Source organism: Bos taurus, chromosome 8 (assembly GCF_002263795.3).
Source record: "Bos taurus isolate L1 Dominette 01449 registration number 42190680 breed Hereford chromosome 8, ARS-UCD2.0, whole genome shotgun sequence".
NCBI classification, from domain to species: Eukaryota; Metazoa; Chordata; class Mammalia; order Artiodactyla; family Bovidae; genus Bos; species Bos taurus.
In genome coordinates this window covers 76,294,720-76,310,975 of record NC_037335.1, presented here as the reverse complement: position 1 = coordinate 76,310,975, position 16,256 = coordinate 76,294,720, and the positions used below count along the sequence as shown (strand labels likewise).

Genomic DNA, 16,256 nt, shown 5'->3' with positions numbered 1-16,256 from the left:
CTTCACTCTGTAACAGACTCTAGGTCCACCCCTCTCAGTTCAACTGACTCGAATTCATTCCTTTTTTGAAATTGCCCTTAATTTTAATACTCAGTGATGAGCACTGTTTACATCTTATTATTTACTTTCAGTCTGTATTCTATATGTGGGGAAATGTTTTAAACAAAACTATAATCACGAGGATAGTTTTTGTAGTATTTCTTTTCATTAGGTGCATGGAGAGGATATTCTCAATTCATTAAATACCCTTTGAAAGTATAATTTTTAATGATTGTGTAAAACAAATGCACAATTTCACTACAGATCTTTGGACAATTATTAAATGTTTGCTGTTTTATGTAGTATGGGACTTCCTTGGTAGTTCAGCTGGTAAAGAATCCTCCTGCAATGCAGGAGACCCCAGTTCAATTCCTGGGTCAGGAAGATCCCCTGGAGAAGGAAGAAACTATCCACTCCAGTATTCTTGGGTTTCCCCTGGCTCAAACGGTAAAGAATCTGCCTGCAGTGCAGGAGACCTGGGTTCGATGCCTGGGTTGGGAAGATCCCCTGGAAGAAGATATGGCAACTGACTTCAATATTCTTGCCTGGAGAATCCCCATGGACCAACGAGCCTGGCAGTCTATAGTCCATGGGGTCACAAAGAGTTGGACATGACTGAATGACTAACCATATATATAATATGATGAAAATTCTAAGATAGAATCTTAGAGGTGGAATTATTGGATCAGAGGGTAAGAATACAAATACTGCAAAACAGCTTTCTAGAAAGGGGTCACAATATGCATTCCAACAGAATTTAACAATGTAATCTAACCTCACTTTGCTAGCACTGACTACTATTATAATTTTAAATAAAAATATTTGCTTCTTTGATAGACTGGAGTTCTATATTATCAATTTGCTTTGCTGCTCTTTGATAGCAAAATTGAACATCATGTTTATTGATTATTTGTCTCTATTCTTCTATGGAGTACATGTTTATATTCTTTTCACAGTTAAATATTTATTATTTTTTTAAATATTTTATTCTTGGATATTATTCTTTGAAAACGAAAAACATACATAAATATAACTATGTATTTCTAACACCCCAAATTATCTGCTATCAATATTTAAAATTTTTTTCAGTCTTCTTTTTCCTTATCTTTTCAAGGAAAAAGTCTTCAGCTTATGATTTATATGCCCATTATACATAATTTATTTTGTTTTTCTTCATATTTGAAGGATTGATAAGAATTCTCAGCATTTTACTGTCAGCTTGAATTCTGGGTGTATGGGTGGGGTAGGAATTAAGTCATGCTAAACCGTGAACTTCCTGATGTTCAAGCTGGTTTTAGAAAAGGCAGAGGAACCAGAGATCAAATTGCCAACATCCGCTGGACCATGGAAAAACCAAGAGAGTTCCAGAAAAACATCTATTTCTGCTTTATTGACTATGCCAAAGCCTTTGACTGTGTGGATCACAATAAACTGTAGAAAATTCTGAAAGAGATGGGAATACCAGAACACCTGATCTGCCTCTTGAGAAATCTGTATGCAGGTCAGGAAGCAACAGTTAGAACTGGACATGGAACAACAGACTGCTTCCAAATAGGAAAAGGAGTACGTCAAGGCTGTATATTGTCACCCTGCTTATTTAACTTCTATGCAGAGTATATCATGAGAAACGCTGGGCTGGAAGAAACACAAGCTGGAATCAAGATTCCTGGGAGAAATATCAATAACCTCAGATATGCAGATGACACCACTCTTATGGCAGAAAGTGAAGAGGAACTCAAAAGCCTCTTGATGAAAGTGAAAGTGGAGAGTGAAAAAGTTGGCTTAAAGCTCAACATTCAGAAAACGATGATCATGGCATCCGGTCCCATCACTTTATGGGAAATAGATGGGGAAACAGTGTCAGACTTTATTTTTGGGGGCTCCAAAATCACTGCAGATGGTGACTGCAGCCATGAAATTAAAAGACGCTTACTCCTTGGAAGGAAAGTTATGACCAACCTAGATAGCATATTCAAAAGCAGAGACATTACTTTGCCAACAAAGGTCTGTCTAGTCAAGGCTATGGTTTTTCCAGTGGTCATGTATGGATGTGAGAGTTGGACTGTGAAGAAGGCTGAGCGCCGAAGAATTGATGCTTTTGAACTGTGGTGTTGGAGAAGACTCTTGAGAGTTCCTTGGACTGCAAGGAGATCCAACCAGTCCATCCTGAAGGAGATCAGCCCTGGGATTTCTTTGGAGGGAATGATGCTAAAGCTGAAACTCCAGTACTTTGGCCACCTCATGCGAAGAGTTGACTCATTGGAAAAGACTCTGATGCTGGGAGGGATTGGGGGCAGGAGGAGAAGGGGACGACAGAGGATGAGATGGCTGGATGGCATCACTGACTCGATGGACGTGAGTCTGAGTGAACTCTGGGAGTTGGTGATGGACAGGGAGGCCTGGCATGCTGCGATTCATGGGGTCGAAAAGAGTCGGACACGACTGAGCAACTGATTTGATCTGATCTGAATCCTTCTTTGATGCAGAATTTCTTTCTTTCCTTTACCCTCAGATCAGTAGTATAAACTAAAAACCAATTGGTTTTATACTATCATGGGCTCACAGAATTGTGAAGAAGTTTCTAATGCCCTTTAATCCAGTGCTTCTCAGACTTTTATGTGCATGCAAATCCCCTGGGGATTTTGTTAAAATGCAGATTATGACTCTGTTGGTCCAGGATGTGACCTGAGAATCTGCATATCTGGCCAGTTCCCGCAAAGTGCTGATACTGTCCGCTTGTAAAACATGCTTTGAGTAGCAGGACTCTCATCTAGTAATCATTATGGATGTGGTTTAGAGACGAAGGCATCTAAGGGTGGTGATGGTGCAAACTCAGAGAGAAATGAGATATTTATGAATGAAATGGATAGAAGTTGCTGAGAAACTGGAATAGTACATGAGGAACAGAAGATACCAAGAATAGTTTCCAGAGGTCAGTCTTTTAAAATTAGATAAATGATGGCAGCTCTAGATATCGATCCAGATTATTATCCTGCTCTGGATTGCTTATGGCCCTGAATCTTTTTCAGCCACTTAAGAAACTTAAGAATTTTGGTTCCTACTGGAGCCACATAGATTTTCCACCATCCTTGTGTCCAAATTTTCAAGATCTGAATACTCTTCATCTTCCTCTATTGGGTTCATTACGGATTTTTTCTCAAGAAAGGCCTGTAATCTTCATGTCATCATGAGTTAGTTCTCCTGATGTTACCTAACCACTTCTACTTTTTTTAAATTGAATTATAGATGATTTGGGCTTCCCAGGTAGCACTAGTGTTAAAATCAAAACAAAGAAAAAAACCCACCTGCCAATGCAGGAGATGTAAGAGACTTGGGTTTGATCCCTGGATTGGGAAGATCTCCTGGAAGAGGGGATGACATCCCACTCTAGTATTCTTGCCTGAAGAAACCCATGGACAGAGGAGCCTAGAAGGCTACAGTCTCTGGAGTCTCAAGGAGTTGGATATGACTGAAGCGACTTAGCATGCATAGCTGATTTACAATGTTGTGTTAGTTCCTGCTGTACAGCAAAGTGACTCAGTTATACATATACATACATACTCATGTTTGTAGTCTTTCCCACTGTGGTTTATTACAGGATATTAAATATGGTTTCCTGTGTTATAAAATAGGTTGTTCATCTATTTTGTATATAGTTGTCTATATCTGCTAATGCCAAACTCCTAATTTATCCCTCCCCTAAGCCCTTTTCCCTTTGGTAGCCTTTTTGTTTTCTATGTCTGTGAGTCTGTTTCATAAATAAGTTCATTTGTGTCATATTTTAGATTTCACATATAAGTAATATCATATGGTATCTCTCTTTCTCTTTCTGACTTACTTAGTGTGATACTTTCTAATTATGATAATTTCATGTTGCTGCCATTCTTTTTTATGGCTGAGTAGTATTCCATTGTAACCACTTCCACTTTTATGTAATAAATATTGGCATTACATTTGCTTTTAGATCATTAACACATTTTAGGGCTTATGATCTTCAAATGTACCCATATCCATTATATCCTCCACTGCCATTCTGTTAAGTATATATTCAGTTCAGTTCAGTTGCTCAGTCGTGTCTGACTCTTTGCAACCCCATGAATTGCAGCACACCAGGACTCCCTATCCATCACCAACTCCCGGAGTCCACCCAAACCCATGTCCATTGAGTCGGTGGTGCCATCCAACCATCTCATCCTCTGTCATCCCCTTCTTCCTCCCCTCAATCTTTCCCAGCATCAGGGTTTTCTCAAATGAGTCAGCTCTTCACATCAGGTGGCCAAAGTATTGAAGTTTCAGCTTCAACATCAGTCCCACCAATGAACACCCAGGACTGATCTCCTTTAGGATGAACTGGTTGCATCTCCTTGTAGTCCAAGGGACTCTCAACAGTCTTTTCCAACACCACAGTTCAAAAGCATCAATTCTTCAGGGCTCAGTTTTCTTTATAGTCCAACTCTCACATCCATACATGACCACTGGAAAGACCATAACCTTGACTAGACAGATCTTTGTTGGCAAAGTAATGTCTCTGCTTTTTAATATGCTGTCTAGGTTGGTCATCAGAGAAGGCAATGGCACCCCACTCCAGTACTCTTGCCTGGAAAATCCCATGGACGGAGGAGCCTGGTAGGCTGAAGTCCATGGGGTCGCTAAGAGTCAGACATTACTGAGCAACTTCACTTTCACTTTTCACTTTCATGCACTGGAGAAGGAAATGGCAACCCACTCTAGTATTCTTGCCTGGAGAATCCCAGGGACAGGGGAGCCTGGTGGGCTGCCGTCTATGGGGTCTCACAGAGTCGGACACGACTGAAGCAACTTAGCAGCAGGTTGGTCATAACTTTCCTTCCAAGGAATAAACGTCTTTTAATTTCATGGCTGCAATCACCATCTGCAGTGATTTTGGAGCCCAGAAAAATAGTCAGCCACTATTTACACTGTTTCCCCATCTATTTTCCATGAAGTGATATCATATTTACGTATCACTTCTGCAACATGACCCTCTTACAACAGTTAGAGGTTTTTACAAAAACATGTGATTTTACTGATGTTTATCTCTTGCTTCAGCTTGCCCACAATCATCTCCAGAACTATTGTTCACAACAGCTCATGTTCATGCATGGATTACCTCTTCAGTGAGTTCAAACACACATACATATTATTACGTATTTAAGTACTTCATTTACAGAATGATTATGATTACTAATACCATAATTTATAACAAGCCCAGCCTAAATTTGTAGTAGTGAGTTGTACAGCGCTTTTGCCTATGAGAACCTTTCTACCCTTCCCTATAATTCCAAAGCCCTGTTTTCAAATCTTTACATAAATAACATTACCAGTACAGTCTTTCTTCTATCTTAAAAAATTATGTGTATTTGAAAAATTCCTTGCATATTAAATATTTTAGCACACCATTTAGTAGGTAATTATAAAGTATAAAGAAAACTAATCAGAAATCACTCATATATTTACCATCTTAAGAAACAGAATATCATTGATTGCTTATAAACCTATGTACATTACCCTGCTTATATAATAGAGACCATCAATGGCCTTGACCTTTGTGAGAACCATTAATCTTGTTTTTATTTATAGTTTTACCACATGTGTATGCATCCTTAAAAAATAGCTTAATTTTGCCTATTAAAAATTTTGTAACTGGAGTCATTCTGTACATATTATTTTGTGACTTCCTTCTTTTGTTTAATATTTTTGTGAGATGAACTGATGTTAAAACATACGGTTATGGTATATTCATTTTAATCAATATATGGTATCCCATTGAACTAATATGTCACACTTTTTATTTTACTTAGGTTGTCCAATTTTTGGTTTATTGCAAACTATACTTCTGTGAAAAGACAGAGAAAATTTGGAAGTGAATGTTATTTTGGGGAGGAAAAATGAGTGTGTTCTTGGCTATATTGAGTTTGAAGTGCTTCAGGATATATAAGTGGAGATATTAAGCAGGTATAAGGATAGAGGTAAACCATTCAGATATGACTAGACCATTCAGGTATGACCTGAATCAAATCCCTTACTATTATAAGTGGAAGTGACAAATAGATTCAAGGGATTAGATCTGATAGACAGAGTACCTGAAGAGCTACGGATGGAGGTTAATGACATCGTACAGGAGGTGGTGATTAAGACCAACCTCAAGAAAAAGAAATGCAAAAAGGCAAAATGGTTGTCTGAGGCAGCCTTACAAATAGTTGAGAAAAGAAGAGAAGCAAAAGGCAAAGGAGAAAAGGAAAGATATACCCATTAGAATGCAGAGTTCCAAGGAATAGCAAGGAGCAATAAGAAAGCCTCCCTCAGTGATCAGTGCAAAGAAATAGAGGAAAACAATAGAATCAGAAAGACTAGAGATCTCTTCAATAAAATTAGAGACACCAATGGAACATTTCATGCAAAGACGGGACAGAAATGGTATGGACCTTACAGAAGCAGAAGATATTAAGAAGAGGTGGCAAAAATACACAAAAGAACTATATAAAAAAGATCTTCATGACCCAGATAACCACGATGGTGTGATCACTCACCTAAAGCCAGACATCCTGGAATGCAAAGTCAAGTGGGCCTTAGGAAGCATCACTATGAACAAAGATAGTGGAGGTGACGGAATTGCAGTTGAGCTATTTCAAATCCTAAAAGATGATGCTGTGAAAGTGTTGCACTTGATATGCCAGCAAATTTGGAAAACTCAGCAGTGGCCACAGGACTGGAAAAGGTCAGTTTTCATTCCAATCCCAAAGATAGGTAATCCCAAAGAATGCTCAAACTACTGCACAATTGCATTCATCTCACATGCTAGCAAAGTGATGCTCAAAATTCTCCAAGCCAGGCTTCAGCAATATGTGAACTGTGAACTTCCTGATGTTCAAGCTGGATTTAAAAAAGGCAGAGGAACCAGAGATCAAATTGCCAACATCCACTGGATCATCGAAAAAGCAAGAGAGTTCCAGAAAAACATCTATTTCTGCTTTATTGACTATGCCAAAGCCTTTGACTGTGTGGATCACAATAAACTGTGGAAAATTCTGAAAGAAATGGGAATACCAGACCACCTGACCTGCCTCTTGAGAAACTTGTTTGCAGGTCAGGAAGCAACAGTTAAAACTAGAGATGGAACAACAGACTGGTTCCAAATAGGAAAAGGAGTACGTCAAGGCTGTATATTGTCACCCTGCTTGTTTAACTTATATGCAGAGCACATCATGAGAAATGCTGGGTTGGAGGAAGCACAAGCTGGAATCAAGACTGCTGGGAGAAATATCAATAACCTCAGATGTGCAGATGACACCACCCTTATGGCAGAAAATAAAGAGGAACTAAAGAGCCTCTTGATGAAAGTGAAAGAGAAGAGTGAAAAAGTTGGCTTAAAACTCAACATTCAGAAAACTAAGATCATGGCATCCGGTCCCATCACTCCATGGCAAAGAGATGGACAGACAATGGAAGCAGTGACAGACCTTTTTTTTTTTTTGGGGGGGGGGGGGGCTCCAAAATCACTGCAGATGGTGACTGAAGCAGTGAAATTAAAAGATGCTTGCTCCTTGGAAGAAAAGTTATGACCAACCTAGACAGTATATTAAAAAACAGAGACATTAGTTTGCCAACAAAGGTCTGTCTAGTCAAAGCTATGGTTTTTCCTTGGACTATAAAGAAAGCTGAGCACCAAAGAATTGGTGCTTTTTAACTGTGGTGTTGGAGAAGACTCTTAAGAGTCCCTTGGACTGCAAGGAGATCCAACCAGTCCATCATAAAGGAAATAAGTCCTGAATATTCATTGGATGGACTGATGCTGAAGCTGAAACTCCAGTACTTTGGCCACCTGATGCAACGAACTGACCCATTGGAAAAGATCCTGATGCTGAGAAGGATTGAAGGCCAGAGGAAAAGGGGACGACAGAGGATGACATGGTTGGGTGGCATCACCCACTCAATGGACATGAGTTTAAGTAAACTCCAGGTGTTGGTGATGGACAGGGAGACCTGGTGTGCTGCAGTCCACGGCGTCGCAAAGAGTCGGCCACAACTGAGTGACTGGACTGAACTGAACTGAAGGATAGAGGACTCTGGAGCTCAGAGCAGGATCTGCCTAGAGATGGACATTGTAGAAGCTATGGCTGACATCTAGAAAGAGATTATAGTGTGAGGGGAGAAGAGGGTCTTGCCATTAGCCTTGAGAAGCCCCATTTGTCAATGATTATGTAAAGGAAGCTGAGTCTACAAAAGGAATGAGAAGGAAAAGCCAAAGATATATGAGGAAAACCAAAAAAATGTGTTATTTTGAGAAATGGAGAAAAGTTTTAAGAAATAGGCAGTGATTAACAGTGTCCAGTGCTACTTAAAATGTATATAAATTGGGGATTTTAGCATGTTTATTGGATTTAGCTACTAGCAATCATTAATGATCTTCATGAGAACTGTTTTAGGGGTGTGACAGAGTAAAAAAACACATTGACATGAAATGATGAATGAATGGAACAGAGAAATTTTGTCTAAAAGGGTAGGAAAAAAGGAAAAGTGATGACTGGATAGGAACAGGAAGTCAAAGGAGCCTTTTGTCTTTTCATTGATGGGACTTGATCAAATTCTGGTGAAAAGGTTCCATTTGAGACTCTCTGAGACTTCATACCAAGACTTGCTGCTGGAAGATCTAACAAGCTAATTGGAAGCAGGTGACAGTCCTGGGTCAAGTAATTGGGTTGGAGGTCAAACACTAAAAGAATAGCAGAAGGGGACAGACAATGAGGTCAACAGCATGTGAAAGACATCATAACTGAATAATAATTGGCAATCATTCAGTTATCTTGCTAGCTTCCCAAGGTGGGCTGAATTCAGGGGAATTATATTTTTCTTAGATATGAATATCACCTCAAATACATTCCCCTAAGACTGTAGGAAAGGCAGTGTTCTCTCACATTCTGATGTTGAAGCTTCCCCAGTATTTCTTCTCTTAGGTCACCATGCCTGCTGGTCCTGCATACCTCATCCAATTTTGCAGTAGTCAACAGTAAAGGGTTATATCTGAGATTCTCAGTACCTGACTCTACCTCAAGTGTTTCCTCTTCTCTGAGACTCTAGTTCTCAAGCTAACTCTTGCATTTCCAGCTCAGTTTCCACCTTAGGCAGAATGTTAGATCAGACCCTACTGCTACTGCTAAGTCGCTTCAGTCGTGTCCGACTCTGTGCGACCCCGTGGACTGCAGCCTACCAGGCTTCTCCGTCCATGGGATTCTCCAGGCAAGAACACTGGAGTGGGTTGCCATTTCCTTCTCCAAGATCAGACACTACGGACCCTTATAAATTCAACATCCTCATTTTACATATGAGGAAACGAGCCTCAGAGAGGTAAAGGACTGGTCCTAAGAGTATCCACTGCAAAAAGGTGTAGGCTTTTTAATACTAAAGTACACATTCTTTCATGGTGTTGATAGGTTTAGTCACTAAGTTGTGTCTGACTCTTACCACCCCATGGACTGTAGCCTGCCAGGCTCCTCTGTCCTTGGGATTTCTCAGGCAAGAATACTGGAGTAGGCTGCCATTTCTTTCTCCAGGGGATCTTCCGAACCTAAGGACTGAACCTGGGTCTTCTGCATTACAAGCAAACTCTTTACTGACTGAACCACCAGGAAAGCCACTGTGTTAACTTTTAGTGAAATCTGACTTCTGTTCAGTAACAAGTTCTAGTGGACTATGAGTAACTTGGCTGTAACACTATCAAATCAATAGAACAAATATGTATTTAAATAACTGGGAAATTAATCATGTCCTCAGAAAAAATGTTCTTATAATGGTTTGTCGTATTTTATTATAATACTTACACTCTATAATATGCTGTTTTTATTTCTGATTTTTGCTTCTATACACACAAATGTAGTCACAAACACACAACATATACTCATTCTACACCTGAATACTCTCCTATTGTCTTAAAAAAAAAATTCCTTAATAGAAATTAACCTATCTAGATGGATGGGGCAATAAATTAATAGTTCATGTGTTAAAATATCCCACAATAACTCATTCATGGTCCTGCATACCTCATCCAATTTTGCAGTAGTCAACAGTAAAGTCAACATATTACTCATGTAATATGAATTGATTTTGAAATAATGTACTAAAAATACACTGTCAGTTTAAAAAGGTATTTTATTATGTTGTGCTGGTTCTGGGGAATATAGATTAAAGCTTCATTATTCCGTAGTGAATTCAATTATCCAAGATGTAATCATGGACTCAGGACCCATGTGCCTGTGCTAACTACTCAAGTGACCTGGGAATAATTAGGAAGATTCCTGAGGTCAGTGATTGTCAAATTAAAGAGGCACGAGAATCACCTGGAGGGCTTGTTAAACCACAAGTCACCGGGCCCCACCCTCAGAGGTTCTGGGGTGGGCTCTAGGTATTTGTATTTCTAACAGGTTACTGCTGGTTACAGAACCACATTTGGAGGAGAGCTGCTGCTTTAGGTAATCATTCAACTGAAAGTCACACAAAAAGAGGGACTGGTGGGAGTTTCCTGATTTCTTCAGAACCAACGCATGGGCTTGCAGTCTAATAGCAAGTACCCAATGTGCTCTTTTGTTCTGTTTGTTTTAAAATATTTACTTATTTATTTAACTGTGTGGGGCCTTAGTTGTGGCACACAGGATCTTTCTGTGCGGTGCATGGACTCTCTAGCTGTGGCATGCGGGCTCAGTAGTTGTGGCAACAGGCTTAGTTGCTCCGTGGCATGTGGGATCTTAGTTCCCTGACCCAAGGATTGAAGCCACATACCCTGAATTGCAAGGCAGTTTCTTAACCACTGGATGACAATGTAAGTCCTCCAAGTAGACAGTATTATTACTTACTATCTTCCCTGTGCCCTCACTACGACCTGAAATTTTCTAGGTCATAATAGTGACTCAGGTCAGACAGATATGTGTGAAAAATATACCAAGAGCACCAAGCTGCTAGAACAGACACAAATAACTGCAAGCTTTCATGTTTTAAAACAATCAGACAGGTTTACACGTCCTGTAATTTGAGAGTAAGGGGTGGTTTCATATTCCTGAATATAATCAATTTATAAGAAATGTGAAAATATTTTTATATAAACCTCCACTGCCATTGAGCATTGCTATCCTATAATTTAGGTGTCACTAAGATCATGGCAACTGGTCCCATCACTTCATGGGAAATAGATGGAGAAACTGGAAACAGTGTCAGACTCTATTTTTCTGGGCTCCAAAATCACTGCAGATGGTGATTGCAGCCATGAAATTAAAGACATTTACTCCTTGGAAGGAAAGTTATGACCACCCTAGATAGCATATTAAAAAGCAGAGATATTACTTTGCCAACAAAGGTCCATCTAGTCAAGGCTATGGTTTTTCCAGTGGCCATGTATGGATGTGAGAGCTGGACTGTAAAGAAAGCTGAGCGCCGAAGAATTGATGCTTTTGAACTGTGGTGTTGGAGAAGACTCTTTAAAGTCCCTTGGACTGCAAGGAGATCCAACCAGTCCATTCTATAGGAGATCAGTCCTGGGTGTTCATTGGAAGGACTGATGCTAAAGCTGAAACTCCAAAACTTTGGCCACCTCATGTGAAGAGTTGACTCATTGGAAAAGACCCTGATGCTGGGAGGGATTGGGGGCAGGTGGAGAAGAGGACGACAGAGGATGAGATGGCTGGATGGCATCACCGACTCGATGGACATGAGTTTGAGTAAACTCCAGGTGTTGGTGATGGACAGGGAGGCCTGGCATGCTGTGATTCATGGGGTCGCAAAGAGTCGGACACGACTGAGCAACTGAACTGAACTGAAAAATTGAGTTGTCCAAGGTGCATGTTCTCAGCTGAGATCCAATAGGGTGAGGTTCTATCTTCTTGTTTTAGTCCTACTGTAAGGAGGTATCCTTTTCATGGTCCATTTAGTGCCATGTTTTCCCCATGTTTGTGCTTTTTATTAGTGACTTGCTATTAAAATGGCCTCCAAATATAGTACTGAAGAGGTATTTAGTATTCCTAAGGGTGAGAGGGCTATGGTGTGCCTTGTAGAGTAAATGCACATGTCAAACTGGCTTTGTTCAAGTGCGAGTTATAGTCCTGTTGGCCATGAGTTCAGTGTTAATGAATCAATAATATACATTAAATGAGGTGTTTTTAAACAAAAACACACATTAAAACAAGGTTATGTATTAACCAGTTGACAAAAACATTATGCCAGAAGCTCACAGTTATCTAACCCTGTATTTCCTTACGGGCAATGATTGAGGATTTGCTAACCCAGTGTTTGAGCAGCTTCCTAGAACACAACTACCATAAATAAGGCGAATCAACATGGCTTGGATTTGCTGAGGGCACCACGCTTAGTGAATTTTCTTTATCTGTTGATCAAGTCTACCAGTTCATTTCGTGTTATCAGCACTATATGTTCACTTCTCAAATATAATGTTAAAATGCAGACTTTCCACCATGAAAAAGTAAAAATGTCATTCAGGTGACTTGGGGAATCTGCTCAAGTGCAGTGAATCAGGGAGTACAGTATAATATTTTACTTTTTTTTTTTCCTTCCAGAGTCTCCACAAAATAGAAGTATTTGGCTGCCTTGCTCTTACTGCCAGGAGTGTGGGCTCCCTGGCCTCGCAGTGTTCACACCTTCAGATCCTGAATATTGGGAGAGTCCCCAAGGTCTCTAAGGCCTGCCTGGTCAGGAGCCTGGAGAACTTACAAGAGGAGACTGCCCTTAATGTTGCTGGCCTCAAAATGATGAGACTTCTTGGACTCAGACTGACATTTTAATTGGTTTCCACCTGCCTAAGTTTTCAGAACATAAAACTAAATAATGCTTCCATGTCTTTCCCACCTCATCATGAAATAATGTTCTGAAATGTACATTTTACAGGGGACAGAATCACAGAGTATCGGTGTGATAGAAAGGGTTTGGACAGTGGACCATTTCTTCTACTCAAGAGAAGAAATATTTGAAACTGTTTCACTGAGAAAACATTGCTATTTGGTTATAGAATATGTAGGTAGCAGATCTAAAAGTTGACCTAGTTAACTGAATCTTTTTCCATTCTTCTAACTGAGCTAGTATTTACAATAATTCAATGGAACTATTAAATAAGAGATAATGATAATAGCTATTATTTACAGAGCCCCTTCCATGTTTCAGGAACATATAAGGCACTTGTTACACACATTATTTCACCAGCTTCCCATCTACCTGTGTGAGAAGAAGCATTGTCCCCAATTTACAGGTAGAGTCATTGAGGTTCTGGGAGGTGAAAGAAAAATGGTCCAGGTCATGAAGCTTGTAAGTCTGGACCCAGGTTTGCTGGTTTCTCCCACTATATTCACTTGGCTTCAGTCTGTGTGAGAAGGGAATCTGTCCTCCCCCTCAGACATGATTAGCCAAACGGTGATGTGACAATGGGACAGGCTGCTTTTCACAAATTAAATGTTGATTGAAATTCTGTGAGCTTGGAGTGGATAGTACTTCTGGCTGAAAACAGATTATTATCATTCTGTTTGATGCTGGTTGATTGGAAGCCAATGAAAAGATATTCTGACTTCAGCAGTTGCATTAAAAATTTTAAGTTCTCAGTTTTCTCTTTTTACTAGGATTATCTTGGGTTCTGAAGTGTTCTTGCCTTAAACCCTGAATGAATTAACAAGAGAAGAACAATACTATATTTCTCCTTCTTTTTAATCAAAATGTCATGTCTTTGAAAGGAATTCTTCTTTAAGAGATGACAGTTTGCTCTTAGCTTGCTTGATGTTGTATTTAGATATGTTTGGGGAAGTCTTTCACAAACTCAAAATTCTGGGAATAAGTAAGCTTTCATTCTTAGTCTCTTTTCACTCAAAACAGCAAACTCACACAACAATAGCTCAATCTTACTCAGTTTCTAGGCATTCACTTTTAATCCATGAAGAGTTCCTAAATGAGCATTATGTGAGCCATTCTGGATTACTCAATATCCTAAATAAGATGATGGGTGCTCTACAAGGACAGGGCCTATTGCTTAAATTATTTGAGTGTACTAATGCTGTATTACTATCATATTTGAGTTTCTGTTGTTAATCTAAACACAATATGGGATAAACATGTCCATGACTCTCCTTGATATTCAGATGGGGATTCTGTAGATTCTGGCACTAAAACAGATGTGCAAGAGCACAGATTTGGAGCCTAGCCCCAAAAGGTCATTGGGGCTTTCGGTGTTGATCACGAAGCAAAGCTCAGTTCCCAGCACATAGTCAGTGCACTGTAAATTTTTGTTAACTTCATGATTGGGTTGAAACCAGGTTCTGAAGGCTGTATCACAGTAAATTATGTGTCAATTGAATTTTTGAGAATCAATTCTCATTTTGAATGTATAGTAAGAGCTTGTTATACTTAAGAACTTTGCCTAGAATCATCTGTAAAATGAATAGCTTCTTCTTAATTTGCCTACTCTGTAAGTTTTACTTTAAAAAAAAAAACAATTATATATTCCCTCACACTGCACATTTCATACCTGCGATTCATTTATTTTGCATTTGGGAGTTTGTATCTCTTAATCTCCCTCAGCTACTTCTCTCTTCCTCCTACCCTCCCACCTCTGGAAACCAGCTCTTTTTTTTCTCTGTATCTATAACTCTGTTCCTGTTTTATTATATTAGATTCCACATGTAAGTGAAATCATACAGTATTTGTCTTTCTCTGACTTATTTTACTTAGCATATACCCTCTAGGGCCATTCATGTTGTCACAAATGATAAGATTTCATTCTTTTTTATGGCTTGGGTCTGTGTTCAGTGCCTAGCACCATCCTAATTACAATTAGGTGCTTATTAGTGATTTTTTATATAATGATGATATTAGGGAAATAAAATATTTATGTTAATAGAGTACTATGTAGTCATTAAAATGATGGTCAAAAGTAAAAACCTAATGAGCAATAGTTAAGATAAGTAGAAAAATCATATAAAATCTTGGAGTTAGCCATAGATTATATTGATTTTCCAACATTTATCAGGTTCCAGTTTGGTACATCCTGATCCTTTATAACATTAGTTTATTAGCGTTTCATAACTTGTTTCATTAAAACACAACCTATGAAACCTACACTTTTCACTGTAGAATCTTACAGCTAATTTCATTTTATATCATCAGTTTTTCAAGGTCTCTCTTACTTGCTGATTTTACTAATAAAGAACCTTGGTGCTTGCATCAGATCACAGTTTATTTCTAAACTGAAAATGCTTTGGAAAAAGCATGGGCTTTGGAACCACCAGTTCCAGATTTGATTTTCAGCTTTGTTTTTTACACAGGGGTAGCTTTAACAAGACATTTAATTACCAGACCCACAATTTCCTTATTTGTAAAGTGGGGATAAAAATATCTATTTTGTTGGGACTACTGAAAGATTTAGAGCTAACACACATAAAATCCCTTGCTCAGAATCCAACATACCTCAGGCAGTCCTCCAATGAAAACTATTAATATGATGATTGTGATGATGATTATAACACAGCTGAGAAAAAAGAACATTTTAATCTCTAACACTCTCCATTCATTGCCCCATCTTCTCTGTGAAGAGAGACGTGTGCTTGAAAATAAATCCTGTCTGTTTTCTCCTGTAGGTGAGAGATCAGACTGTCCATCTCATTGCACATGATGTCCTAAATTTGACAGTCTGGTCCTCAGCTCCTGCTCTCAGGTAACAGACCTGAGCTTGGTGGCAATCAGCACCTATCTGCAAACTCTCGGGTACTTTCTTCTCTGTGGGATCCTAACCAGACCCCAGAAAAGTGGTTACATAAATCTTTAGGGTTTTGGCTTTGTTTTTTTGATTTTTCTTTATTTAAGTCACTGGAATAACCAATACACTCTAGTCGATGGATGAATGGACTGGAAGCCAGGATTCCACCTGATACATTTTTGTGTCTTGGCAGAGCAGCCAGCATCATTCTCTGCAATGACTTGACCCATCATCACTGACTGGAATTGAGGCAAAAGGAAAGGAATGGATGCATGATTTGGGGATATGTGAGATTTTGTTGGACCAAAGATTTTTTTTTCATGTTTTTTTAAATATAAATTTATTTATTTTAATTGGAGGCTAAAAACTTTACAATGTTGTATTGGTTTTGCCATATATTGACATGAATCTGCCATGGGTGTACATGTGTTCCCCATCCTGATCCCCCCTCCCACCTCCCTCCCCA

General features: G+C 39.1%; 1 long non-coding RNA gene across 1 annotated transcript in view; it reads left to right on the top strand.

Moving 5' to 3' along the window:
- The window catches only part of LOC104969409 (uncharacterized), a 37,112-nt gene extending 21,851 nt beyond the window's left edge, over positions 1-15,261 (top strand). The window contains exon 3 of the long non-coding RNA XR_808448.4: positions 12,615-15,261. This is a non-coding gene — a long non-coding RNA (uncharacterized lncRNA). The remainder of the gene's footprint in view (positions 1-12,614) is intronic.
- Positions 15,262-16,256: the final 995 nt, after the last annotated feature.